The following is a 25,810-nucleotide window of genomic DNA, read 5'->3' as shown; positions in this document are numbered from 1 at the left end:
TAAAATTACTCCAACTATCATATTCCTCTAACTCCGGGATAGTAGGGGTGTTTAATTTTTTAGAAGTAGCCAATCCAAAGCATTTGGTCTGGGAAATTGTTTCATTCACAAACAACATATGATTTGGGATGAGACATGCACGGTGGAAAGCCTTAGTGCCTTGTACCTGCCAGGTTCGTGAACCCCAAACTGATGTAGATCCTGGATATTTTTACTCTGTGTTAAGTTAGCATGGGCTCATTACTGGTTTAAACGCCATTTTTCCTTTTTTGTAACTTCTGCACACGACACTTAGTTGTTGCTTTAGCTTTCAGCCTACCTGCGTCAAGATCTATGCCTGCTTCAAGCAGGCGCAGGGTTTTGATGTAGCTTTGTCCTATCTGATTGTAAATGCGGCACACCGTGGGTGGCAGAGCAGCGGTGCACGTTAACTGGTGCATCCCTGGGGATGTGCTAGTTAATATAAATCTGCCCCTTTACATTTAATTATGTGCAGGGGACACAGAGTAGGTGAGGTTTATCCAAGGTTAAGAAGAGATGAGTCCTGTTCAGTGAAAAATTGGAGATAGGCTTCAGTATATTATATACTTAAGTAGTGTGTTAAGTTTTTGATGACTGTTATTAATTTACTGTTGGGTAATAGTGGTTAATAAAAAATTTTATTATATTTTACCACAGATTCAACTGCAGATTATTTCAAGATTTTAGGATGCCAAGCAAAGAAAGAGTGAGAAAGGCTGCAAAACGTCAAAGACAGCAGGACCATGGAATAATGCAGCAGTCCTCTAACAAAAAGATTTGTCAAGTCACCAAGAAAGCACCGGGTAAGAGTCCAAAAACAGTCATAAGAAATATGTCTAGTAAAAAAAATATTACTACAGAAAATGTTTCAGTCCAGAAAAGGAGAAACAATTCAAATGGTAAAGAAAGGCCAATGAGAAATGTTACTGCTAGAGTAAGAGATAACTCTATGCATGAAAGTAGAAGGAAACAACAGTTTAGGGACATTCGTAAACGAATGTTCCGCAACAGGATAATTGGGAATTTGTTAAAAAATATTAAGAAAGGTCAACAGAAAGTGGTTTTTTATAAGAGAAAAAAAATAGTTGAGAAAGTTATTGATCAGGCATTTGAAATTAAACGTAAGTTATTTGTTTTGACAATCAATAGAATTAGGAAGCTAAACAAGGCAATTTATGATTTCAAAAGAAATAGTAGATGGAAGAGAATGGTTAATCGTAGTAATTTTTGTGAAGTTTTTTCTGGAGAATGGATGCATAGTTCAAGCTCTGAGGCATTTTTTAATGAGGAGAGTTATTTCCAGGATAATGATTTGGTGCATGCAGTTGACACCAGTGGTCGAGCTTATGAAGTGAAAGATGGTTTTCCAGTTGAAAAAGAAAAACTTGTGAGAACAGAGATAGAAGAGGTGTTAGGTAAGGAGGTTTTAGGGAGACGTCCTAAGGGTCCTGTGTACACCTGGAAGTGTAGTAGTACTTGCAGTGTACGACAGGATTCCATCAATTTGCTTTGTGATTTTATACGGTCATTTAATAAGAAAAGTTTGAAGCAGAAAATGAAGTTGTTGCAAGAATTAGATCCTTGCAGAGTGAGAGAAGTGATAGGTTTGCATGGTCATTCACTGGCTTGTCTTTCCAGGAGAGTATGCCAGAGTGTTTTTCATCATTTCAGGATGCTAGCAGTGCATCATAATAAAGTGAGGAAATTAGTTAGAATGTTGTATTATGCTAAGAGTCCAGCAATTATGCTTAAACAATTATGCGCTGCTCTTTTGCATGGTTCTGAAATAGATGTGAAGAATATATGTGAAGAAATTGAGTTTTGTTACTTTGGAAGTAAAGAGGAGAATGTTGAAATTGACCAAGAAGAAGAGAGTAATGTGGAAGATAGTGTACAGGTTTCCAGTACAGATAATTTCCAGAGGGAAATTGCGACGTTTGAGGTGAAATCAAGTGAGAGGCCAAATTTCACTTGTGTGTGTTGTCGACGCACTTATTATAAGAATCAGACTAAGTTAGTGGATTTATATGGAAAAAGTGAAAGGGAAAATAATAGTGAATGGAAGGATTTTACAACATACTTGATGGTAGAAAATTGTTTTGATTTGGGATTGGATCAACGTGTGTGTACTTATTGTTGTAACAAATTAAATCAAAACCAGATGCCTGCTAGAGCAGTTCATAATAATCTGGAATTGGTTGAGATTCCTTCTGAATTGAAGGATTTAAATACTTATGAATCTATTTTGATTCAAAGTATCCATCCCTTTCAGGCTATTGTAAGAATGGAGCCAAAGACAGGGAAATTGCCTCCATCAGACTTACAGAGAGGATTAAAGGGAAGAGTTGTTTATTTGCCTCTAGATTTGAAGAAAAACATTAACACAATTGGAGTAGAAAAAGTGGAAGAGGAACCTCTTGTTATCTTAGTTAATGGGGTTCCGACAAAGAATAAGAAAATATGGCAAGATTTAGTAGATGTTAGGAAAGTCAAAAGGGCAACATTGTATTTGAAAAAATATAATAAATACTATAAAAATTTATATGTTGCAGAAGAGGAAGTAAGTGAGGAAGAGGATAGCGATTTGTGTGCTGGTCAAATTGAGAAAGTAGAACCCTGTACTAGTGAAGAAATATATGAACATTATAGTGTTCATCCTTTGCATTCCAAGGAAGTCATGGGGAATGCTATTGAGTTGTTTCAAATGAAACAAGCGAAAGGGAGTCCCATTAGTGTTTGGGAGGAAAGTTTGGAAGCTCGGTGTTTCCCACAGCTTTTTCCAACAGGTCAGGGAGGAAGATATGATGAGCGACCTCATCAAATTCCTGCTTCTGAATACCGGACTTTGCGATTGTATGCAGGAGATCCTAGGTTTCGACAATGCATTCCTTATTTGTTTCATCTCCTGTTTGAAAGCGATCTGTCTGGACTGTCATATGCAGTGAACCACATCTTGAAAAGTGGTATACACATGCAAAATATCTCGGCAAGTGACTTTATGGATAAAGTCAATGTCCAAGACAGTATTTTGGATTCTCACCTGATTAATCTCATGGCGTGTCAGCGTGGTACTAATGAGTACTGGTACCGTCGTCATGGTGATTTAAAATGTATGCTGAGGAACTTAGGAACTCCCACATGGTTCCTCACTTTGAGCTGTGCTGAGTATGGCTGGGAAGACTTACTTGAAATTCTACGAGAGGCAAATGCTAACGTAGAAAACATCGAATTCAAGACACCCGGAGAACTGTGCTCTTTGGATCCAGTCAATGTATGTAGGTACTTCAATCATAGATTTGAAGGTATGATGTCTTTCATCATGAATAAGAAGAATCCACCTCTTGGAGAGGTGTTGGATTTCTTCTGGAGGAAGGAGTACCAAGCAAGAGGTGCCTCTCATATACATATGTTGCTGTGGATCAAGGATGCACCTAAATTTGGAACGGATGCAGAAGACTCAGTGATGAGTTTCATAGAACAGTATTCTACGTGTGCTGTTCCAAACGCAAAGGAGAAAAAAAGCCTAAGAGAAAAAGTTCTACGTTTCCAAAGCCATCGATGTGGAAAGTACTGTCGTCGTAAATTCCGGAACAAAGACAAGTTCTACACCAAATGTCGTTTCGGCTTTCCACGATTGGTGATTTCTAAAGGAAGAGTGAACAGTTTGATGTCTTCGCTGCGACATAATGTGATGAAGAAATCACCTAAAAACACATACAATTTGAAGAGGAACGAAGAGTCTAAGTACATCAACGACTACAACCCGGTGATTTTGTCCATGTGGAATGCTAACATGGATATACAGTTTGTGGCTGATAACTGTATGGCTGTGGCTCGGTATGTGACATCTTACATCACCAAAAAAGAGAAGACAGAATTGAAGGATATGTGGGAGGACATTTCCCATGAAAAGAGCCTCAGCAAGAAGTTGTACAGTTTCAGTCTGAAGATGTTGTCGCATCGAGAAATCGGAGCTTACGAATGTTCTGACCGGTTGTCTTCAGCAAGTCTCTATGCCAAGTCCAGGAGTATCGTTTGGGCGAGTGTTGGTCTTGCTGCAACGCGTAATCGAGTTCTGAAACCTGTGCGGGAAATTGAGTATTTGGCGGAAAAGGAGCCAAACAGTACCGACATTTTGAAGAGCAACATGTTGGATACATATTATCCAAATCGAAGCAGTCACCTCGAGAATGTTTGTCTGTATGAGGTTTTGCAAAATTACATATTCAAGAGGAACATCAAAGAAGATACTGAGAAAGGAGTGTATGCTGTAATAGGAAGTGAGGGATGTCTGGTCAAGCAAAGAAAATGCCACTTGATAAACCATCGAAAATTGAGTGGCGAATCTCCTGAAAAAAAGGAGTTTTTCTATTTAGCACTTTTGCAACTTTTTAAGCCTTGGCGTGCAGAAGAGGAACTGCTTGGAGATTTCCTTTGTTACGAAGACTCATTCAATGCTGCCAAGGAGACCATAGAATGTCCTGCTTTTCCCAAATATGTAGAAATGTTGAATGTGGAAATTGAGCAGGAAGCAACGATTGCAGCCGAGATTGCCAGAGACAGTTCTCAGGACAGTCAGAGTTCTGCTTCATTGAGTCAGGATCCACTAGGAGGACCTCTTATCGAAAATGAAGCTGCCACTGCTATGAATGAAGTGGAAAGAGCCATGGCACATGCTCAGGAGGATGCGGTTAACTTAGAAGAGTTGGAAAGACAACTCAACGTTGAGCAGAGGAAAATATATGACGAACTTACCATGCAAATTGATCATGGATTAAGTCATGACAAGAAAGAGTGCTCATGTACGTCGTTGAAGCCTGTCCGACTGTACGTGAGTGGAGAAGCGGGAACTGGAAAAAGTTTCCTTATTAAAGCAATTTCATGTTATTTGCAGGAAAGGACAGAGTCATCGCTGTCTTGTGTTGTCACCGCTCCAACTGGACTGGCAGCACATAACATTAAATGGATTACTTTACATCGTTTACTGATGCTGCCAGTGGAGCATGACAACAAATTAGAATATCACAAGCTATCTGGAGATGCTTGTTTTGAAGTTTCAAGAGTCTTGAGGAAAATGAAACTTCTTATCATTGACGAAGTAAGCATGGTTTCCAATGTCATGCTTGCCTTTGTGCATTTGAGAATGCAAGAAGTTCTCAAAACAGAGTATGATGTGTTATTTGGTGGCAAACACATCATTGTTTTCGGAGATCTTCTGCAGCTGACACCAGTGAAAGGGCAACCTGTGTTCAAAATGCTCACGCATAAAGATACCAGGAAGTGCTTAGGGAGCATTGGCAACGTCAATATATGGTTAAACTTCAATTATGCTGAACTGCATGAAAATATGCGTCAGGCAAAGGATGAAGTTTACAAGACTATTCTACAAGATGTTAGAATTGGAAAAGTGACCGAGCATGGGAAAGAAGCTTTACATGCACGATTACTGACAAATTTATATCCAGACGAAGATGTTGTGCCTGAGAATATTTTTCAGAAAGTTACTGAGAAAAAATCTGGAATATGTTTGATGCCAACTCTTGCAGAATGTGCCAAATTCAACAACAAAATGTTGCATTTAGAAAAGCAAGAGATTGTGAAACTGGAAGCTATTGACAGAGTAGAGCATATGGGATCAACAATTATTTTGTCTGAGAATCTGAAAACAAAATTGGATTCATTAGAGAAGAGTATATCTAAAACTGCGGGTTTTGAAAAGACTCTGAATGTGTGCTTGAACTGCCGTATAATTTTAAGAAGGAATTTACATGTTGAAAGAGGTCTGGTAAATGGATCAATGGGTAATGTTGTTGATTTTGTGAAATACAGAAATAGAGATGGAATTGAATTTTTAAAAATTAAATTTGATGGCATTGAGGAAGTACAGCTAATTGCTCGTTGTTCTGCTAGATTTTTGCTTGTAAAAGACTTATATGTTCGTCGTAAGCAGTTTCCTGTTTGCTTGGCATATGCGGTGACAATCCATAAATCGCAAGGTTTAAGTGTAGACTGTGCATTGGTGAATATTGGCAGTTCTGTGTTCAAGGAGGGTATGGCATATGTGGCATTGTCACGAGTTAGGACTTTATCGGGATTGTCCTTGATTGAGTGTGATGTCACAAACATTTGTGCGGATCTAGATTGTGTTAAGGAATACAATAGGTTGAGAAGAGAGTATGCGCCACATTTGCCTCAGTATCCTTTGTTTGAGAAACGTGTGGTAGGCCGGAAACGAAGAAATGTGACCAATACTGGGGAGGTTGTAGCAAAAAGACGAAAAGTCGATGAACCTGAAATTATAAGCAGAAACAAAAAGGATTCTGTTGAAGATGTTGTTGGTTTTCAATTTGAAAACAGTTCTGGTGTCAACTGCTATGCTAATGTAGTGGTTAATGTTTTGTTTTCTCTAGAAAATGTAAAAGAAGAGATTGTGGTCAATTCTGATCAAAGATTTTGCAGTTTGTTAAATTCTGTGTTAGAGAAATGTAGCACTGATAGAACAAACATAGAAAGTGTGTCTGAAATTCGAAATCTGTTAGACAGATGTTCAGGCCAAACACAATTCTCTCAAAATAGTCAGCAAGATTGTCAGGAGTTTTTAATGTATATGCTTGATGTATTGCATGATGAAGGTGTAGATGTAGATCACCTGTTTGGGCTTTCTTATCAATGGCAGCATGACTGCGAGAACTGTAGGGTATCAAGTACTACTAGTGTAGACTCAGAAAGATTTATATATTTAACTTTGCCAGACAGTAAATCAGTCTCTTTTAATAAGCTTGTAAAAGCAGCTGATCACAACATGGAGTGTAGCCAATGTAAATCTGAAATGATGTCCACATTATTTATACGAACATATGGCCAGTATGTCATTTTAATGTTCCAACGATGTAGGCCTGATGGAACAAAATTGACAACTTTAATTAAAAATTTTGTGGCTTCACAGTTGTCAATATCAGGAAGGACTTTTGTAACTGTAGCAATTATATATCATGATGGTCCTTCAATAACATCAGGACATTATACAGCTTATTTAAAGTGTAGAAATGGCTGGTCATTCTGCAATGATTCTGTTTTAATTTTCACAAAAAAATTGCCATATGACCTTAAAAACTCTTACCTGGTGTTTTTAAAACCAAAATTTTAGGGAAAGAATCTCGGGATGTGCTCTGAGGAATTTCAAGAAGTTCTCATGGCTCCTACACTATTTGGCCTTGAGGATAAGTGTAGTACAGAGACATAACTTTTTACCATAACACTGGACGTCATTGAGAAATACGTGCACTTTGAATGAGTTCAGAAAAACTATTTCTTTTTATAAGCTAATTGAAGCAGCCAATCAAAACATGGAGTAGAGGGAATGTAAGTCTGCAATGCTGTCTACTGTTTTACATTGCTTTGTGATTAAAAGTGATGTAGAGAATTAAATAATTGTACTAGTCATAAAGGTAGTGTAAGTCTGCTTCATAGTAAGCAGTATCAGTGTGATAGGAAATGTAGAACATGATTGAGCAAGAAGGGGAAGATATTACTAGTCCAGGATTGTGTAAATGATCTTCAACATTTTAATTCTGAAAGTTGCGGAAATGCGAAAAGACGGGATTGGCTTACAAGAAATCCAAGAGTTATAAATGGGTCTGACAAGATTTGGCCTTGTGGTAGAGAGCAAGAAGTCATTTATTGTATGTAACATGTTTTTGAAAACGATGGAGGTTTTCTTTCAGAAAGTGGCGGGTTGAAAGTAATAACAGCACAACAGAGTGTAAGCTGTTCATAGGACATCCTTGGCCGTCATGGAAAGTAAGTTAACTTTAAGGAGTTCTGAATTCTGATTTGTTATGTTGTATGGGTTTTTTAAACACAATCATTTTGATTGTGTTTTTTTTTTCCCCGCTGTTATATGATGAATACCTTCAAGTCACTGTTTTTAGTGAAATTTGATACATTCTGAGAACAGCAAAAATAAACCATTTAACATGTATAATTAATTCTGTTCTGTTTGCATTTATGATGTACATTTAGAACTGTGTAGGAGGCATGGAGAAGGTGAGGCTTCTGTAAGTGTCAAAGTTGTTGCATACAGTGAACACATTCACACATCGGTCCACTCTTCCTTGGATGTGGTGGAGGTGGTGGGGAAGCACCAGCTGAAGCTACTAAAGAAGCCATTGCTCACTGGTAACAAAGGGTCTTTCTCTCACAATGATGAAAGTCAGAGTGAGGAAAGAAAGAGGGATTTTCATCATTTGGGAAAAACAATAGTTCTCAACCAATGAAAAGTGTTCATTTTAGATTATATGACCTAGTCTTACATCATTAGGAAACCAAAAGTGAAATGAACCAATGAAAAGTGTTATTACCAAGTCACATGACCTGCTGTGTTTACGTTACACGCTTTGCAGGGCCTCCCGGTTTGCTTCCAGAAACCTGTGCTTTGCGACTCGGTAAGCGTACCAGTTCGCTAACGTAGTACGTCATATGACGTATCACGCGACAACGCGAAACGTCATGCGGACGGGAGGCGTCACGATGTTGTTTTCTAACGCGGCAGTTGCGGTAACGAAACGTTTACCGGCTCGCGGTCTATTTCGCGGCATCAAGGTCAGCTAACGGGAAGCTTCCCGATTCGCGAAGTGGGAACGAAGAAAAATTTTTTTAAAAAAAAAAAGTTATTAATAAACATATAAAATATATTTTGGGATTTAAAGAAGAATACATTTTACAGCTACAGATATTTGCTATTAAAAAACCATTGAAATTCACTGAAAAATCCATAGGTTATAGATTATATATAGTTAGGAATTAGCATTTACAAAACCTTGAAAATTCACTGAAAAAACCATAGGTTATAGACCATATATAGTTAGGAATTAGCATTTAAAAAACCTTATTTTACTCACACAAAACCATTGAAATTCCATATATAGTTAGTTGCACTAACTATATATCGCGCACCCACAATCCACTGCTGATGATGTCACATATTACATCATTCATGACATGGTCAGTGACATCACTGATGACATCACTGATGACATCTCAAATGACATCACTGATGACAACATCCAGTGATTATGTGTTTCTGTAAAGTTTAAATATGTTTTACATATTGAAGAATGAGTGGATGTATAAGTGTCTGAATGAAGGTTTTAGTAGGTGCGTGATTGACTGTATTAGTGAGTGATTAAATGCGTCTTACTAAATGCACGGGTTAGTGACTAAACTGTCTGAAAGTGTGCATCAGTATGTCTGTTGTTGTGCAAGCTGCTGCATGTGTTGATCAGTAGCTATATAAGTAGCTATATGGGTTATTGATTGGTTGCACAAGTATTTGTATGGGAGACTGAGTGTGTGTATGGCTGGCTGGGAGGTGTGTGACTCTGTGCAGATCAATGTGTACTTGTATCAGTGATTCTATAAGAGAGTAAGTATGTGTTAGTATATGTTTGAAAATGTAAGGTACTCTATGTTTAACTGTGTAGATTAGAAAATGGAAGTGTGATTGATTCTTTACAGGACTGACTAGGTGTGTGAGTAACTCCATGGATGAGTGGCAGAGTGTGAGTGTCTGTATAGGTGTATGAGTGCATATGATAGTGTTGTAAAGATGAGTGATTGTATGTATGAATGATTGTATGGGTGAATGAGTGAATGTGTGTGTAGACGTAGGAATCAGTGAGTGCGTATGTAGTAACTAGTATTGGTGTGTCAATGGTTTCAAAAATTATACTCTGTATTTAACACTGGGTGTAACAGAGGTTATATTAAAGTGTGAGGAGATGCATTGTATTGTCACATTAATGATATCATCATTGATGTGACCATTGATGTCAAATGAGATATCATCAGTGATGTCATTTGAGATGTCATCAGTGATGTCATCAGTGATGTCACTGACCATGTCATGAATGATGTAATATGTGACATCATCAGCAGTGGATTGCGGGTGCGCGATATATAGTTAGTGCAACTAACTATATATGGAATTTCAATGGTTTTGTGTGAGTAAAATAAGGTTTTTTAAATGCTAATTCCTATCTATATATGGTCTATAACCTATGGTTTTTTCAGTGAATTTTCAAGGTTTTGTAAATGCTAATTCCTAACTATATATAATCTATAACCTATGGTTTTTTCAGTGAATATATATATATATATATATATATATATATATATATATATATGAAAGCAAAGTGATCCTTTACTTGAAGAGCACTCTGCCAGCTTGTGCTCTGCCCAGGGGCCGGATCCAGGCCCAATTTACTTAATTTTGGACAAATGAGGCAGCACACCCTGGTAGTTTTTCAGCTGTTTAATCCAGCGTTCTTTCACCCCACCAACGCGTTTCAGCCAAACTTGGCTTTGGTCACGGTTGATATATGCCTTCTTTGATTTCTATATTTATACTACCCACAGTTGCCTTTAAGTGGCATTGTGGGATATGTAGTTTTTCGTGGTAACAACAATGGAGGAGTACCCCCTAGGAAGCAAGGACAGAGAAAGTTCTCTGTTACTAGAGCTTAAAGCTCAGGTTAGCACATTGTGCCCCAACCCGTTACCGGACAGATCTTGTCCTTATAGAAGACCCCTCACTCACCAACCTAGTTGGTGACATGCTTCATCATCGGGGTCCCACCCCATAGGCCAAGTGCCCACAGGGTGTGCTGCGACACATGACTACAGTGGAGCTGGTTAATTTTTCTTTTATATGTGCGAAATTGTTTTTACAGTGAGAGGTGTGTTAAAAGGGGCCAAAACTACTCACTTCAAGAGTTTATTCTTGAGTGTTTGAACCCCGGTAAAAACAGTGTGGCACCCGTGCCTAATTAGGTAGGCTTTGGTGTCTCAAGAAGTGTAATGAGTTAAAAATAGCGAAGTGTGCTATGTGAGTATTTACCAAGAAAAATAATAGTAAGAGGTCTACATGTTTCAACCTTTGAAGTGATTCTTAGGTTTTCGTCAGGACTGTGGTGATTGAGCGGGGTGGTCCGCACACGCTAAAGTGCGCCCTGCCCTCGTTCAATTAAGAGATGGCAAATTGCGATCTCGTGTAAAAAGGTGTGTCTTTATCCTCATTCAGGAGAAAAACCTGTAAAACAAAATAGGGGGACTGGGTTGGGATCACGTACCAGGGAGGACAAGACAAGGAAGTACACTTAACATATATTAAGCTCATCGTAATTATCTGTGACAGGTCACTGGGTGGAGAGTCCATGCTCATGTACCATTACAATGGTAGGATCCATCTAATCCGATCAGAAAAGTGCTCCAGTGCTAGTTATCGGAACGTGCTTGAATCAAATCTAATGAAATGAAAATAAAAAATAAAATAAAATCCAGCGCCGTGGTGAGGTGTCATTCTGGTTGGGCGATAGGTACGTTATAGGAAGAATCAAGATAGGGGGGAGAGAGTGATCTCTATCAAACTGCGTTGTGAAACGTTGTGGTATAAGTGTCATAGACATCCCGAGTGGGCGGTTAAACATACACGATGCAAGTGAGTTTTAGGTATAGTGCTAAAGTCGCCCTTGTGATAAAAAGAGCATCCGAATGTAAAGCTCACACTTGAGGCAGTAAATACCACTGCATGGGCATCTGAACTTCCAAGGCGGCAAGGATCCGTCACCTACATAAGTTTAAGCATGGGCGTAAAATCTGTTACGCTCGCGGATTTTTCGTATTTTCGGAGAATCCGCAATCCGCGAACTCTCGCGGATGCGGCGAGAATACGCCAAATCCACGCGAAGCGGATTTTTTGTTTGTGTTCGCACTGCTCGCGCTGCTCGCGGTCCGCGGCGCGGGCAGGAACAATCTCGCACTAGCGAAAGTACAAAAATTAGTAAAGGAAGTGGCCCAGTCTCCAACTTCCTGTTCCTGTCCAGCAAGCTCCTCCCATAGGGGTGGGGTGAAGGAAGTGCCCCAGTCTCCAACTTCCTGTTCCTGTCCAGCAAGCTCCTCCATTTCCTGGCCTCTTTGATTTCGATCTTGACTGGGAAGGATTACTTTTTGTGGTTGCTGCTGGATATTTGGATTTGAGGCCTTTTGGATTACTTTTGGATTCGAAATTTGATTTCACAAAGAAGTAAGTTGATGTTGTTTGTTTGTGGTGATTTTTGTGTGTGTTGCTTTTTTTCCGACTTTTTTGGGGGAAAATCTGCAAGTTCGCGAGCTGAGGATGTTTTTGCTTGTGTTCGCACTGCTCGTGTCCCGCGCAGCAACAATCTCGCACTCGCGAAATTGTAAAAATTACAATTCTGCTGCACATGAATTGAAAACCACCAGGCTTATTTATGGGTGCATGCATGATACAACTGTTTTGTTGAATTATTTTTAACATGATTCTGGCCAGGGCATGGATGGCATTGGATTGTGCTGATTTTTGTGTGTTTTAGGACTTTTTGGGATGGTGTTGGGGGCTTGCTATGTGGGTGGGGGCCATTTTATTGTCTGGTCCCGTGTGGGTGGGGGTCTAGGGGCCATTTGTAAGCCAGTTTGTGTGCTTTGTGCCATAGGCCTGCACCCACTGTGCTCTGATGTCATCCATTATGCCCAGGGGGGCCCAGAATCGGTCTGTTTGCGGGTTTTTGCCACGTTCGCACCGTGAAGCAACAATCTCGCACTCGCGAAATTGTAAAAATTGCAATTTTGCACCGGAAAACTACCAGCAGGCAGCATAAGCCTTCTGAAAATGGATGGATGGCATTGGATTGTGGTGATTTGATTTGTGTTGTGTTTTTTGACTTTTTGGAGTAGGGGTTGGGTGCTGGCTATGTTGGTGGTGGCCATTTTGAGGCATGGTCCTGGCCATGTGGATGGGGGTCAAGCGGCCATTTTGAAGGCAGGCAGTGAGCTTTGAGACATAGGCCTGCATCCATTGTGCCTTGCTTTCACCCATTGTGCCCAGGCGGAGTCAGGGGTACATGAAAGTACAACCCTCTGTGTGTGTGCTCTCTTGGATCAATGTTAAATTCCTGTTTCCCAAAAATTTAGCAAATCCTAATTTTGAAATTTCCATATTGTGTGGTGTGCACGTGTGTATTCATAAATGCCTACTTGCAAACTGTTTATTCAAGCGCTACATATGCAACATTTATATTTACTCATGTTCCTCTGTCTTCGTTTGCGTTTAGGTGCACAAAACTCCGCATCATCGTTGAGCATCAGTGCCAGGAAGAAGTGCTGCTGCGGCCTGTTGTTCCGACATCTGAAGAAGATGGCTCCAAAAAGAGGTGCCCGTAGGTCCTCTTGCAATAAAGATGTCTCTACTAAGGAGAAGAAGAAGCAAGTGGCACCACTTACCAAGGAGACTGGTGGCTCAACCAATACATTTTTTGGGCAACAACAACAAAAAAAACAAATGCCCACCATGAGTGCTGCACAGGTAGCCTGTTTAGTTGTTGAATCACCAACGACCAGTGATGTTGGTTCATCGCAAGAAAGTAGCAGCACACCATCAACACAGGTTGTAACTCATCTCACAAGTACTATTCAACAACCAAAGCCGCAACAACAACTGCATGGGCTACTAGTACAAGCAGAAGTACATGCGCAAGGAGCTGTCCAAGAAGGAGCTGTCCGAGAAGGAGCTGTCCGAGAAGGAGCTGTCTGAGAAGGAGCTGTCCGAGAAGGAGCTGTCCGAGAAGGAGCTGTCCGAGAAGGAGCTGTCCGAGAAGGAGAAGGCCGAGAAGGAGAGGTCCATGGAGACTTGCAAGTAGAGGTCAGTGAAGATGCCCATGTAGCGGCGCATGGAGCGGTGCAAGTGCCCACAATGGTTGTTCTTCCAGAAGTAGGGGCACAGGAGGAAATTGACTTTGGAGCCGGGGTATCATGTCAGGAAGACGAAGCCACTCCTCCTGATGATTCATTTTCTCCCAGCTCCCCAGCAAGGAAAAGATCAAGGAGGGTGTGTAGAAGTTCCTCTTCAAGCCCCGCTCCATCAGATGATGATCTGGATCTAGATTGGCAACCATCTCTGACGTCTGAGAGGGAGGCACACCATGAGCTGCGAAAGGTATCACATGTTAAAAGGAAGGGCCCCGGAAAGCTCATACTTATGGATCCGAACGTCCGACTTGATGAAGTGGTGCATTCTGATGTTGTTGAAGAGGATGACAGCAATGACCTAGTCATCACACATGTCAGTCCAGCCACACCGGCCATGCAGCAGACAGACATTTACACCCTATCCCGACGTCATGCTGAGCGTGACCCTGGCGACGTGCCACTGGTAGCACCACCAACGCAGTCAAGTAGTACCACAAGTTCAACAAAACCTACAGCTCCCATATTTTCTCCCCAGAGGGGGACTCCATCCAGCTCGACTCCCTCAAGTAAGGTTGCTGCAATAATTGCACAACCCAGTAGATGTCTGCAAGGCTCATCCACCACTGCTTCATCTGGCATTGGCAGCAGTATCACCTCGTGCGGCAAAACCAGAAGTTTCCAGTCCCCAGTTTGGAACTTTTTTAGTGTCCATGAAAAATATGATAACATAGCCGTTTGTTGCATTTGTAAGACTAGCGTTAGCCGTGGTAAGACTGGTACCAACTATGGAACCGGAGGCCAGATAGGTCATCTTGAAAGAAAGCACGCTGTCGAATGGTTTCCGCACCTAGCAAACGTCAAGGGAAAGCGATCCCAAAGGGCAAGTAGCCAAAATATACCCATAGTAGGTGTTTCATCTGAAGATGATGGGGAGGTAGAAGAAGCGTCAGACATGTGTCCGGTTGCACCCAGTACCCCTGGCAGCACCACACCCTCCGTAACACATAGCAGGCACACTGAGAGTCTGGGAGACACATCAATGCGGAAAATGTCAACACTGATCAGAAGTGGGTCGAAGAAGGCATCAGCATCATCCCGTAAATTTGTCCAGCGCACCATTTCAGCCATGTTCTCCTCAGATGCGCAATTTCAACGCAACCACCCAACTGTACGCCTCTATAACACTAAGCTGGCAAAAATGCTAGCGGTGGACCTTCTCCCTTTTTCGTTTGTCGAAGGTGTGGGTTTCCTTGAACTCGTGGCAACATTGGCCCCTAAATGGAAGGTTCCTAGCCGGTACTATTTTGCCAGGGTTGCTGTTTCAGCACTACACAAAGAGGTGCTTGAGTTGGTGGGGGCAGCTTTGCAGAAGAGTGCTGTTCACACTATACACCTGACAACAGACATGTGGACCAGTTGCCAAGCCCTTGATTACATGTGCATCACTGCACACTGGGTCTCTTTTTCGGGGGTTACAAAACAGATAAATGCAGGTGGTGACTTGATCGAGATTTTTAAGGGTGCTCATAAACATGCAACATTAGCCATGTTTGGCATGGAGAAAAGTCATACTGCAGTCAACATTTTGGCTGACTTTAACAAAAAGGTCTTGCAATGGCTGCGCCCAAGACATTGCAAGGTTGGCTATGTTTCTACAGATAATGGCAGTAATGTAGTTAAGTGCAAACACAACAATGATGGACAGAATGTGGATCAATGTCACACATTCACCCCAGTCAAAAGATCTGGGCCCAAATCCATCGTTTTTCCACTCCACACCACCCTGGGTTAGACAATGGCGATATGCAAATCAGCGCTGACCCTGTGCCCCATGGGAACAGTCCAGTCCGAACTACAAAAGCCATGTCCTTCCCAGAACGGAAACAAGCATCCGAGGACCGGCCCGGTTTCGAGGTAACACCTCTCATCAGCCCGGCTAGCTTGATTCCAGTGGTGTGGAGTGCCTGGGACTCACGTCTGAGCATCCCCAGTACACTTAGAGCGGTAACTGCAAACACAACAATGATGGACAGAATGTGGATCAATGTCACACATTCACCCCAGTCAAAAGATCTGGGCCCAAATCCATCGTTTTTCCACTCCACACCACCCTGGGTTAGACAATGGCGATATGCAAATCAGCGCTGACCCTGTGCCCCATGGGAACAGTCCAGTCCGAACTACAAAAGCCATGTCCTTCCCAGAACGGAAACAAGCATCCGAGGACCGGCCCGGTTTCGAGGTAACACCTCTCATCAGCCCGGCTAGCTTGATTCCAGTGGTGTGGAGTGCCTGGGACTCACGTCTGAGCATCCCCAGTACACTTAGAGCGGTAACTGCAAACACAACAATGATGGACAGAATGTGGATCAATGTCACACATTCACCCCAGTCAAAAGATCTGGGCCCAAATCCATCGTTTTTCCACTCCACACCACCCTGGGTTAGACAATGGCGATATGCAAATCAGCGCTGACCCTGTGCCCCATGGGAACAGTCCAGTCCGAACTACAAAAGCCATGTCCTTCCCAGAACGGAAACAAGCATCCGAGGACCGGCCCGGTTTCGAGGTAACACCTCTCATCAGCCCGGCTAGCTTGATTCCAGTGGTGTGGAGTGCCTGGGACTCACGTCTGAGCATCCCCAGTACACTTAGAGCGGTAACTGCAAACACAACAATGATGGACAGAATGTGGATCAATGTCACACATTCACCCTAGTCAAAAGATCTGGGCCCAAATCCATCGTTTTTCCACTCCACACCACCCTGGGTTAGACAATGGCGATATGCAAATCAGCGCTGACCCTGTGCCCCATGGGAACAGTCCAGTCCACACCACTTGGAGTCAAGCTAGCCGGGCTGAAGAGAGGTGTTACCTCGAAACCGGTCCGGTCCTCGGATGCTTGATTCCGTTCTGGGAAGGACATGGCTTTTGTAGTTCGGACTGGACTGTTCCCATGGGGCAACAGGGTCAGAGCTGATTTGCATATCGCCATTGTCTAACCCAGGGTGGTGTGGAGTGCAAAAAAACGATGGATTTGGGCCCAGATCTTTTGACTGGGGGAGTGTGTGACATTGATCCACATTCAGTCCATCACTTGTTGTTTTTGCAATTGCCGCCCTAAGTGCGCTGGGGATGCCCAGACGTGGGTCCCAGGCACTCCACACCACTTGGAGTCAAGCTAGCCGGGCTGAAGAGAGGTGTTACCTCGAAACCGGTCCGGTCCTCGGATGCTTGATTCCGTTCTGGGAAGGACATGGCTTTTGTAGTTCGGACTGGACTGTTCCCATGGGGCAACAGGGTCAGAGCTGATTTGCATATCGCCATTGTCTAACCCAGGGTGGTGTGGAGTGCAAAAAAACGATGGATTTGGGCCCAGATCTTTTGACTGGGGGAGTGTGTGACATTGATCCACATTCAGTCCATCACTTGTTGTTTTTGCAATTGCCGCCCTAAGTGCGCTGGGGATGCCCAGACGTGGGTCCCAGGCACTCCACACCACTTGGAGTCAAGCTAGCCGGGCTGAAGAGAGGTGTTACCTCGAAACCGGTCCGGTCCTCGGATGCTTGATTCCGTTCTGGGAAGGACATGGCTTTTGTAGTTCGGACTGGACTGTTCCCATGGGGCAACAGGGTCAGAGCTGATTTGCATATCGCCATTGTCTAACCCAGGGTGGTGTGGAGTGCAAAAAAACGATGGATTTGGGCCCAGATCTTTTGACTGGGGGAGTGTGTGACATTGATCCACATTCAGTCCATCACTTGTTGTTTTTGCAATTGCCGCCCTAAGTGCGCTGGGGATGCCCAGACGTGGGTCCCAGGCACTCCACACCACTTGGAGTCAAGCTAGCCGGGCTGAAGAGAGGTGTTACCTCGAAACCGGTCCGGTCCTCGGATGCTTGATTCCGTTCTGGGAAGGACATGGCTTTTGTAGTTCGGACTGGACTGTTCCCATGGGGCAACAGGGTCAGAGCTGATTTGCATATCGCCATTGTCTAACCCAGGGTGGTGTGGAGTGCAAAAAAACGATGGATTTGGGCCCAGATCTTTTGACTGGGGGAGTGTGTGACATTGATCCACATTCAGTCCATCACTTGTTGTTTTAGTAATGTAGTTAAGGCCATGGCGGACGGTTTCTATTTCAGAGTGCCGTGTTTGGCGCACTGTATCAACCTTGTTGTGCAAAATTTTTTGAAAAAAGAACTTGCAGTCGACAAAACACTGACCATCTGCAGAAGAATATGCACACATTTCAACCATTCTTTTAAGGCCCGGAAGGAGCTGAGGCGCAAGCAAAATGAACGTAGAATGCCAGTGAAAGCACTTATCCAGGAGGTGGCAACACGTTGGAACTCAACCTTCTACATGCTTGAGCGTCTGCATGAGCTGTTTCCAGTAGTCAATGAGTATTTCTACAACCTGGGTGGTGATACGACAGAAATGATGCTAGCGGTGGAGCAATGGCAGCTAGTTAAAAGCCTGACAGACATGCTTCGGCCTTTTGAGGTCTTCACGCGTGACGTCAGCAGGGAGGACTGTTCTTTGAGCAAAGCTATCCCACTGTTGCTGAAGCTCGAGCACCAAGTCAAGGTGGTGTCTTCAGAATTAAAAGACGTTGGAAAGAACGAAGCACATGAGTTGGCGCAGAGATTATTGCAACGCCTAGTTAGCAATGAACGGCTTGTAAATATCAAGACACAACAGCACTACATTTGTGCTACTATTCTGGATCCACGTTACAAAAAGCCATTGTTTGGCAAAGTAATAATTCCTTTTGAAACATCGGATGTTACAGAGTACAAAGGTTGGCTAGCTCAGTCAGCCATTCGTTTTGAAAGAGAGCGGAAGGAAACTGTAGGAGAAGACAGTACTACTAGTGAATCAGCAGGCCATCAGGCGTCCCAAAAAAGCCCTTCTGCATCTGTGCCTGTGGCAGAAGTGAGTGACTTTCCCTCTGAGCCGTTAACCACACCAGCAATCGTATCATCTGCACCAGGCGCATGCGATATGTCTGAAGCGAGTTGGCTAACTCAGCTAGGGTTTCCTGGTCCTAGAAAGGACACAGAAGTGCAAAGTACAGGAATCCGGGAGGACATTCTTTCAATGGTGCAGGCCTATCTGGATGACTCAACAGAGGTCAATATTACTGAGGACCCATTGGCGTATTGGCATGGGAAAAGAAAAATATGGCGAGAGCTCACCAACCTGGCTATCAATTACTTGTCTTGCCCACTCGCAAGCGTGTCCTCAGAACGTGTTTTTAGTTCTGCTGGTGGCATTGTGACTTCCAAAAGGTCCCGCCTCTTGCCCGCAAATGTGGAGCGGCTCACCTTGATAAAGATGAACCAGCACTTCATACCACCAGATTACAGAGTACGAGAATGCACGCAGGAAGAAGAGGACACCGCCCTACCTGAGGAAAGTTCTCCTCAGTTACCAGAAGTAACCCCGACTGATGATTTAGCAGAGTATGAGGACGAGTTCTGCTTCCCTGACAGCGAGTTCTGAAAATGACTCAATCATTCATTAATTGTAAATAGTCCTCCTTATTCACTTTTATTCCTGTGTGTCTGTCTTTCTTTAGCAAGTGCTTCATCACATTCCCAACAAAACTGTAATCAACCAATAAAACAACAAGCCCATCAACAGAACTGTCTTGATTTTGATGCCGCAGCATTCCTCAGGTTCACAACAGTTAGTTGACAAGAACTCAGTCCTGGTCGTCTATCCTGAGTCCTCCTCCTCCAGACTCACCCTATCCATTACCCATAATGCTGATGCCTGGATTCTGCACAATGAAGAAACTTACTTAACGTTGACGAGTCCCCCACTGTGAATTCCAGGTGGAGCCAGCCCTCAAACACAAATTACAGGTAAGATAAGCGTTTGGATGGGAGGTAGTATAATGGAGTATTCGGAGAGGCGAGAGAGTGACAGTGGTACTAGCAGCAAAGTCCTAGGGCTCTTGAATTAACAAAGTCTGTGACAGGCATTTACTTAGGAAAACATTTGGCCTATTGCACGTGAACGTGTAGGCGTTATTATTGCTCGCTTGCCTGTCTCAGGGGTGCTGTCTGTGGGGCTTCTAGGTGTTAGGGTTGTGTGAGCACCGCTGCCACATTTCTAATGTTGATTGCTTTTGATTTGCAGAAAATCCACGCCGGCAAACTCCAGTTGTGGCCCTGCTGCAGAACGCTTTAAGACTCTGTGAATTCCAGGTGGAGCCAGCCCTCAAACACAAATTACAGGTAAGATAAGCGTTTGGATGGGAGGTAGTATAATGGAGTATTCGGAGAGGCGAGAGAGTGACAGTGGTACTAGCAGCAAAGTCCTAGGGCTCTTGAATTAACAAAGTCTGTGACAGGCATTTACTTAGGAAAACATTTGGCCTATTGCACGTGAACGTGTAGGCGTTATTATTGCTCGCTTGCCTGTCTCAGGGGTGCTGTCTGTGGGGCTTCTAGGTTTTAGGGTTGTGTGAGCACCGCTGCCACATTTCTAATGTTGATTGCTTTTGATTTGCAGAAAATCCATGCCGGGAAACTCCAGTTGTGGCCCTGCTGCAGAACGCTTTAGGACTCTGTGAATTCCAGGTGGAGCCAGCCCTCAAACACAAATTACAGGTAAGATAAGCGTTTGGATGGGAGGTAGTATAATGGAGTATTCGGAGAGGCGAGAGAGTGACAGTGGTACTAGCAGCAAAGTCCTAGGGCTCTTGAATTAACAAAGTCTGTGACAGGCATTTACTTAGGAAAACATTTGGCCTATTGCACGTGAACGTGTAGGCGTTATTATTGCTCGCTTGCCTGTCTCAGGGGTGCTGTCTGTGGGGCTTCTAGGTTTTAGGGTTGTGTGAGCACCGCTGCCACATTTCTAATGTTGATTGCTTTTGATTTGCAGAAAATCCATGCCGGGAAACTCCAGTTGTGGCCCTGCTGCAGAACGCTTTAGGACTCTGTGAATTCCAGGTGGAGCCAGCCCTCAAACACAAATTACAGGTAAGATAAGCGTTTGGATGGGAGGTAGTATAATGGAGTATTCGGAGAGGCGAGAGAGTGACAGTGGTACTAGCAGCAAAGTCCTAGGGCTCTTGAATTAACAAAGTCTGTGACAGGAATTTACTTAGGAAAACATTTGGCCTATTGCACGTGAACGTGTAGGCGTTATTATTGCTCGCTTGCCTGTCTCAGGGGTGCTGTCTGTGGGGCTTCTAGGTTTTAGGGTTGTGTGAGCACCGCTGCCACATTTCTAATGTTGATTGCTTTTGATTTGCAGAAAATCCACGCCGGGAAACTCCAGTTGTGGCCCTGCTGCAGAACGCTTTAGGACTCTGTGAATTCCAGGTGGAGCCAGCCCTCAAACACAAATTACAGGTAAGATAAGCGTTTGGATGGGAGGTAGTATAATGGAGTATTCGGAGAGGCGAGAGAGTGACAGTGGTACTAGCAGGAAAGTCCTAGGGCTCTTGAATTAACAAAGTCTGTGACAGGCATTTACTTAGGAAAACATTTGGCCTATTGCACGTGAACGTGTAGGCGTTATTATTGCTCGCTTGCCTGTCTCAGGGGTGCTGTCTGTGGGGCTTCTAGGTTTTAGGGTTGTGTGAGCACCGCTGCCACATTTCTAATGTTGATTGCTTTTGATTTGCAGAAAATCCATGCCGGGAAACTCCAGTTGTGGCCCTGCTGCAGAACGCTTTAGGACTCTGTGAATTCCAGGTGGAGCCAGCCCTCAAACACAAATTACAGGTAAGATAAGCGTTTGGATGGGAGGTAGTATAATGGAGTATTCGGAGAGGCGAGAGAGTGACAGTGGTACTAGCAGCAAAGTCCTAGGGCTCTTGAATTAACAAAGTCTGTGACAGGCATTTACTTAGGAAAACATTTGGCCTATTGCACGTGAACGTGTAGGCGTTATTATTGCTCGCTTGCCTGTCTCAGGGGTGCTGTCTGTGGGGCTTCTAGGTTTTAGGGTTGTGTGAGCACCGCTGCCACATTTCTAAAGTTGATTGCTTTTGATTTGCAGAAAATCCACGCCGGGAAACTCCAGTTGTGGCCCTGCTGTAGAACGCTTTAGGACTCTGTGAATTCCAGGTGGAGCCAGCCCTCAAACACAAATTACAGGTAAGATAAGCGTTTGGATGGGAGGTAGTATAATGGAGTATTCGGAGAGGCGAGAGAGTGACAGTGGTACTAGCAGCAAAGTCCTAGGGCTCTTGAATTAACAAAGTCTGTGACAGGCATTTACTTAGGAAAACATTTGGCCTATTGCACGTGAAGGTGTAGGCGTTATTATTGCTCGCTTGCCTGTCTCAGGGGTGCTGTCTGTGGGGCTTCTAGGTTTTAGGGTTGTGTGAGCACCGCTGCCACATTTCTAATGTTGATTGCTTTTGATTTGCAGAAAATCCATGCCGGGAAACTCCAGTTGTGGCCCTGCTGCAGAACGCTTTAGGACTCTGTGAATTCCAGGTGGAGCCAGCCCTCAAACACAAATTACAGGTAAGATAAGCATTTGGATGGGAGGTAGTATAATGGAGTATTCGGAGAGTCGAGAGAGTGACAGTGGTACTAGCAGCAAAGTCCTAGGGCTCTTGAATTAACAAAGTCTGTGACAGGCATTTACTTAGGAAAACATTTGGCCTATTGCACGTGAACGTGTAGGCGTTATTATTGCTCGCTTGCCTGTCTCAGGGGTGCTGTCTGTGGGGCTTCTAGGTTTTAGGGTTGTGTGAGCACCGCTGCCACATTTCTAATGTTGATTGTTTTTGATTTGCAGAAAATCCATGCCGGGAAACTCCAGTTGTGGCCCTGCTGCAGAACGCTTTAGGACTCTGGAATTCCAGGTGGAGCCAGCCCTCAAACACAAATTACAGGTAAGATAAGCGTTTGGATGGGAGGTAGTATAATGGAGTATTCGGAGAGGCGAGAGAGTGACAGTGGTACTAGCAGCAAAGTCCTAGGGCTCTTGAATTAACAAAGTCTGTGACAGGCATTTACTTAGGAAAACATTTGGCCTATTGCACGTGAACGTGTAGGCGTTATTATTGCTCGCTTGCCTGTCTCAGGGGTGCTGTCTGTGGGGCTTCTAGGTTTTAGGGTTGTGTGAGCACCGCTGCCACATTTCTAATGTTGATTGCTTTTGATTTGCAGAAAATCCACGCCGGGAAACTCCAGTTGTGGCCCTGCTGCAGAACGCTTTAGGACTCTGTGAATTCCAGGTGGAGCCAGCCCTCAAACACAAATTACAGGTAAGATAAGCGTTTGGATGGGAGGTAGTATAATGGAGTATTCGGAGAGGCGAGAGAGTGACAGTGGTACTAGCAGCAAAGTCCTAGGGCTCTTGAATTAACAAAGTCTGTGACAGGCATTTACTTAGGAAAACATTTGGCCTATTGCACGTGAACGTGTAGGCGTTATTATTGCTCGCTTGCCTGTCTCAGGGGTGCTGTCTGTGGGGCTTCTAGGTTTTAGGGTTGTGTGAGCACCGCTGCCACATTTCTAATGTTGATTGCTTTTGATTTGCAGAAAATCCATGCCGGGAAACTCCAGTTGTGGCCCTGCTGCAGAACGCTTTAGGACTCTGTGAATTCCAGGTGGAGCCAGCCCTCAAACACAAATTACAGGTAAGATAAGCGTTTGGATGGGAGGTAGTATAATGGAGTATTCGGAGAGGCGAGAGAGTGACAGTGGTACTAGCAGCAAAGTCCTAGGGCTCTTGAATTAACAAAGTCTGTGACAGGCATTTAGGAAAACATTTGGCCTATTGCACGTGAACGTGTAGGCGTTATTATTGCTCGCTTGCCTGTCTCAGGGGTGCTGTCTGTGGGGCTTCTAGGTTTTAGGGTTGTGTGAGCACCGCTGCCACATTTCTAATGTTGATTGCTTTTGATTTGCAGAAAATCCACGCCGGGAAACTCCAGTTGTGGCCCTGCTGCAGAACGCTTTAGGACTCTGTGAATTCCAGGTGGAGCCAGCCCTCAAACACAAATTACAGGTAAGATAAGCGTTTGGATGGGAGGTAGTATAATGGAGTATTCGGAGAGGCGAGAGAGTGACAGTGGTACTAGCAGCAAAGTCCTAGGGCTCTTGAATTAACAAAGTCTGTGACAGGCATTTACTTAGGAAAACATTTGGCCTATTGCACGTGAACCAACACGATGACAGTGTTCAGTTAAATGAAATTACTGCAAAACCACCACCCACCCAGCTCAAAAGTAGTAAAAAAAAGGTATGCTCAGATAAAGTTTGAAAAAGTATATTTATATCCCTAACAAAATAATCTACCGCAAGACCCTCCCTAACCCCAACAAATAAATAGTCCTTCAAAAGTCCCCAAAAAACCCAACTCCCAATTCCCACCCCCCAAAAGTCTCAAAAAAAGGGGCAAGGGACACTCTAGGGATGCAAGCTGTTAAGTTTGGCCTCCAGGGCATCATGCCTTAGGGCCAGGGCATCATACTTCTCCTGGAGGATGGCTTGATCTAGGCGGAGGCCCTCCACCACATTCTGATATTTGCTCCATTTCTGGACCTCCGCCTCTAGGTCGGACACTCTGCGGAGTGCACGGCGCAAGCGAGCCTTAACAGTACTGCGAGGTGCAGCTTTTGCTGCTCGGCGGTGGCGTCTTCCAGCACGGCTCCGGTTCGCTGGAGCACTGCGCTTACCGGCAGAACGTGGGGTCACGGAGGAGGATGCAGATGTTGATGCACTGGACTGTGTGTCGTCCCCCTCCAATTCCACCAGCCGCCGATATTGGGCAACAGTTGCTTCCAGCCTCCGTTGCCGGGCCAGTACAGCCAGCATACTCCTCGTTGGTTTGGAGGTTTTAGTATTGCCAACTATATGAAGAAAGAAAGACATAATCTGTAACCAATGCTCTTTAAGAATATGATTAACACAAAATGATTCAGCAGGAAGTTGTGTCACAGTACAACTAGCAACTAGCCAGGGCAGTACAAAACTATTCAGGCCAGTATCATGGGCGTCCGCAGGGAGGGGCAAGGGGGGGCGCTTGAATCACCATTTCCCTTCCCACAACTCACTTGTATCCTTGGTTTGGTGCTCTTTCATATGAAAGAGATCTGGCAGAAGTGAGTGATTTTTCCTCTGAGCCGTTAACCACACCAGCAACCGTATCATCTGCACCAGGCCCAGGCGATATGTCTGTTTCCCTCCCTCTCTCTCTCTCTCTCTCTCTCTCTCTGTCTCCCTCTTTCTGTCTCCCTTTGTCTCCCTCTACCTCGCTGTCTCTCTCTCTCTGTCTCCCTCCCTCACCCTCCCTCTGGCTCCCTCCCTCTCTCTCTCTCCTTCTGTCTTCCTCTCTCTCTGTCTCTGCCTCTATCTGTCTGTCGGTCCCAGCCTGCTGTAATTACCATATTGTAATTTGTCACTGGGCCACCACTGGATACACATCATATCCTATCTAAGAGTCAGATAGTACCATGATCCAGCTTACCTGTACTCGCCACCGCCACCGTCTCCTTCCTCACAGTCTGTACTTCTTGCTCTTGGTCCGACTCCTCTAGCGCCGCCTCCTCCCCAGATTGACCCTCGGACTCCGAGTCAATGATGACCACCACATCCGAGCTGGCCCCGCCACCAGATGTTCCACCTACAAAGTAGATTTAAGAATGTTAGATTACACCACTCCACTAGTATTTGGTCTATGAATGAAAAAATGTGAAAACAACAGAAAAATTAATTGACTGTCTACTCTAGTCTAAAGTAAAAATGTCCCTCCTTCCAGGGAAAGCTGTTGTCTTGCTTCATTCTTTTGTCACAATTGTTGAATGCTTGCTTAATTTTAACACACACTATTTTTCTCTGAACAGACAGAAACTGGACTTCTAACCAGGTGAAAGCTCGGCTCGACCACAAGAAATGTGTTCCAATCCATTACTCATCAAGTCAGCACCAAGCACTTTTCCATTTCCAACTAACTTTATTTTAATATATGTGTTTACTTAAACTTTTAATAAAGCTTTTAAACTTGAATAGACTCTGTGGTTTTTAGTCCTCCAGACTA

The sequence above is a fragment of the Lissotriton helveticus genome, chromosome 8 (assembly GCF_964261635.1).
Source record: "Lissotriton helveticus chromosome 8, aLisHel1.1, whole genome shotgun sequence".
Classification (NCBI taxonomy): domain Eukaryota; kingdom Metazoa; phylum Chordata; class Amphibia; order Caudata; family Salamandridae; genus Lissotriton; species Lissotriton helveticus.
Note: the sequence above shows the minus strand (reverse complement) of the source record.